This window comes from Bufo gargarizans, chromosome 4 (genome assembly GCF_014858855.1).
Source record: "Bufo gargarizans isolate SCDJY-AF-19 chromosome 4, ASM1485885v1, whole genome shotgun sequence".
Taxonomy (NCBI): Eukaryota; Metazoa; Chordata; class Amphibia; order Anura; family Bufonidae; genus Bufo; species Bufo gargarizans.
Window position 1 is genome coordinate 317,865,920 of NC_058083.1, and position 4,631 is coordinate 317,870,550.

Here is a 4,631-nt window from a genome sequence, read left to right on the forward strand (position 1 = left end):
AACCGGGTAGGTAGGAGACCACGTAATTAAAACGTGACAAGAACAGAGCCCATCTGGCCTGACGTGGTGTCAATCTCTTGGCCTCAGAGAGGTAGGTCAGATTCTTGTGGTCTGTCAGGATGAGAACCGGAACCACCGAGCCTTCGAGCAAGTGCCTCCATTCTTTAAGGGCCTGCACGATGGCCAATAACTCCCTGTCACCAATCTGATAGTTGCACTCCGCGGAAGACAGTTTCCGGGAGTAAAACCCACAAGGAAGCAGAGGACCCTCTGGTGTTCTACGCTGAGACAGAAGGGCGCCTACTCCCGTCTCAGACGCGTCCACCTCGAGGACAAAAGGCAACCCAGGGTTGGGATGCGACAGAATCGGAGCCGACACAAAGGCGGACTTTAGAGCCTCAAAAGCTCGGATGGCCTCGAGCGGCCAGACCTGGGGATTACTGCCCTTCCTGGTCAGATCCGTGAGAGGCTTGGCTAGCATGGAAAAGTCCCTGATGAACTGCCGATAATAATTGGCGAAGCCCAAAAAGCGCTGCAGGGCACGAAGACAACTGGGCTGGGGCCACTGTAAGACAGCCGAAACCTTCTCAGGATCCATGGAGAACCCCTCAGCGGAAATGATGTAACCTAAGAAGGTTACCTGGGATCGGTGAAATTCGCATTTCTCAAGCTTACCGAACAGCTTGTTCTCTCGTAACCGTTGCAACACTCGTCTGACATCCAGAACGTGGGCCTCTATGGATTCAGAATATACCAAGATGTCATCCAAATAGACCACCACACACTGCTGCAACAGGTCACGGAAAACATCGTTGATGAATTCCTGGAAGACTGCGGGCGCATTGCACAACCCAAAGGGCATAACCAAGGATTCATAATGACCGGTCCTGGTGTTAAACGCTGTCTTCCACTCATCGCCCGCCCTGATCCTTACCAGGTTATATGCCGCCCTCAGGTCGAGTTTGGTAAAGACCGTGGCCCCTTTGAGGCGATCGAACAGCTCGGAAATCAAGGGTATCGGGTAAGCGTTCTTGATCGTGATGCGATTGAGACCCCTGTAATCGATGCAAGGCCTCAACTCACCGCCCTTCTTTTTCACAAAGAAAAATCCAGCCCCTGCCGGGGACGAGGATTTGCGAATGTGTCCGCGTGAAAGCGCCTCCCTCACGTACTCCTCCATGGCCTCATTCTCCGCTACCGACAGTGGATAGACTTTGCCACGAGGAGGAACGGCACCAGATTGTAACTCTATGGCACAATCGTATGGGCGGTGCGGAGGTAGGGCAACCGCACGCACCTTATCGAATACATCCCGGTACTCCTCGTATTCAGGAGGCAACAGGGAGTCCGAGGAAGTACACAGCAACTTGACAGGCCCATGAATGCAACTAGCCCCACACTGCGGTGACCACGAGAGGATCTCGGCCGATCTCCAATCAAAAGTCGGATTATGCTTCTGGAGCCAGGGGTACCCCAAGACCACCGAGTAGTGTGGAGACGAAATAACCTTGAGACAGACCGACTCTCTGTGAACGGCACCAATGGCCATCCCCACTGGAAGGGTCTCCTGAGTCACGTGTGGCGGCAGAAGGGGTCTGCCGTCTATCGCCTCAAGAGCCAGTGGGGAACCTCGAGGCTGCAGAGGAATGGAATTGGCGGCAGCGAACACACTATCAATGAACAAACCACCAGCACCAGAGTCCACCAATGCCTGGGTTGTCACCGAGCCCCCAACCCAGGAGAGGACAACAGTAATCAGTGGTTTGTCAACACGGGAAACCGGGGACGAGGAGACTCCACCCAAGATCTGCCCCCGACAGGATCTCAGGTGCGAGCGTTTCCCGGACGGTTCGGGCATGCCAACCGAAAATGCCCACCGAGACCACAGTACATGCATCGGCCCTCGCGTCTCCGGAGTACCCTCTCCCCCTCGGACAGGCGAGCAAACCCCTGCTGCATGGGTTCACCCCCAGACAAGTCATCCCCAGGAGGCGTGGGAGGAGAGGGAGGCACGGGTGGGACAGCAAACGTAGGCGCCAATCTGTTAGAAGACCTCCGCAGGCTCTCCTTAAAGGAAGGTCTCTCCCTGAGTCTGGTGTCAATCAAAATCAGGAAAGAAATAAGGGACTCGAGCTCCACTGGTAGGTCCTTAGCTGCAACCTCATCCTTCAAGGCATCCGAGAGACCATGAGAGAAAGCAGCGACCAGAGCCTCATTATTCCAGCCCACCTCTGCTGCCAGGGTACGAAACTCAATGGCGTATTCAGCTACGGATCGTGAACCCTGTCTGATGGACATAAGGAGCTTCGCAGCAGAGGCAGCACGAGCCGGCACATCGAATACCTTCCGAAGAGAAGCAACAAAACCGGAAAACTCGGCAACCACCGGATTGTTGTTCTCCCATAAAGTGCTGGCCCAGGCCAAGGCCTTGTCCGAGAGCAGCGAAATCAAGAAGCCCACCTTTGATCTCTCAGTAGGAAAGGCATGTGGCAGCAACTCGAAATAAATGCCCACCTGGTTAAGGAAACCTTGGCACTGAGTTGGCTCTCCCCCAAAGCGCTGTGGAAGGGGGGCAGAACCGGTCATACCCCGAAACACCGCAGGCGCAGCAACAGGTGTCGGGGTAGACTCTGGCGCAACAACCGGAGCGGCAGTAGGAGCGGGCCCAGGAGCGACAACCGACCCATCGGCAACGGAAGCTAAATGAGCCGTGCGTTCAAGCAGGGTTTGCAACGCCACAGCGAACCGACCCAACAGGTGATCCTGCTGATCAAGTCTGGCAACCAGCGTAGGTAGCGAGGATGGCCCTGTACCGTCAGAATTCATGGCTTGGTCCTAATGTCATGGAACCATGAACCAGACGTACAACAAGAGATAAGTGGAAATAAGAAGGCTTTATTGAAAATCAAGCTGTAAGGCAAAAGTCCAAACGGATGGCTAAACCGAAGCAGGGTCTTGCGAAGCCAGAGGTCAGGAACCAGAAGGGTAGTCAGACGAAGCCTGGATCAGGAACCAGCAGGGTAGTCAGACGAAGCCTGGATCAGGAACCAGCAGGGTAGTCAGACGAAGCCTGGATCAGGAACCAGCAGGGTAGTCAGACGAAGCCAGGATCAGGAACCAGAAGCAGCAGCAGTCTTAGAAGCATGTGAACACAGGAGGACCAAGCAAGGAACTGAAGCCACAGACCTCCTATATATATGAGCTAGGCATCCAGCTCCTCCCAGTGGGAAGGAGAAGCCGCAGGGTGGGAGGCTACAAGAAACCCAGAAACCAAGATGGCCGCCAGCACATGTCAAACGAAGGAGAACAGCAAGAAGGTAAGACCATGACAACAGGTGTGCACACTTATGCAACCATATTAATTTATTTTTATATTTTTTCTTCCCTCTACCTAAAAGATTTCAGTTTGTTTTTCAATTGAGTTGTACAGTTTATGAAATGATTTATCTTTGTCTCATTTTTGTACTTCACAGAAACCTGACATTTTAACAGGGGTGTGTAGACTTTTTGTATCCACTGTATATAAATTGCGCTTCACTGACTGTATATGTGCTTTGTTTAGCAGGTTGTTTGGATAGTGACCACAGTGCCTATGGTGCCATCGCATGTGTATTTTCTTTGACTGTGAGATAGGATTAGCATCTTCTAGGATGAAGTTTGCAGGGGAGGGACAGAGGGCTGGCTAGGCTGAGGAAAAGCTTGGCAGTGGATGTGGACTAAGCATGGTGACACTGATAACACTGAGCCACAGGGCTATTAGGAGGGGGCAGAGAAGAGTCTATAATAGATGTATTTGCACTAAAATGAGTGAGTACAGGTAGTCCATGTGAGGTGCTAGACTTGAGTGATAAGGGTCTGTGTGGAGTATCAAGACCTGGTCATTTTGAGAAGCAAGTTTGTCCTTCTATTGCAGAGGATGTCTGGAGTAGACTAGTGGAGGTTTGAAGACAATGCATGCTAGAATGAGTCTCTGATTGGAGAGCAGTATGGCTACTTTGCCAAGCGGAGTCTAGAAAACTTGTCATAGAGTGGATGGTGAACTAGTAAAGGGACCAATAGTAGCCTGAGGTAGATTTTGAAAGACGTGGGTCTCATAGTCTGTGAGGACCACCACTGGAGTGGTGATGGCTGATTCATATTGTCCATCTGTATGGGCCTGGAAGTGTGTATACAATGAAGGGAACACATGATGACATGGTTTTGTTCATTGTATAGGTGTATGTGGTATATAATAAAGTTATTGATTTCTTACCTAGCAACAGGATTTGATTGGTGAAGTCATCGGCGAATAATGTCTGGGAAAAGTTGTAGGTGCCCTTGGAGAATGGTGATTGGTCCTTCTCTTCAACAGACGTTCCAGGTACCTATAAAAGAAGGAGATAACTGTCAGTGCACATTCACGGCACTGGACAACAAACTGTTAGTACCTATGCCATACTTACCATGGAGAATCTTCTAATACAGCTTATCTTGAAGGCTGAAACGAAAGGAGGAATCACCTGGTTACAAAAATGAACTGATGAACTTACCTGTTCCGATGAAGCTCCTGGATCTTCTTCTTTAGTTTGCTGCACCGCAGCCCCATGCGCGAGCCCAGAGCTGGTCGAGATTTCAGACGTCTTGGCGCGCAC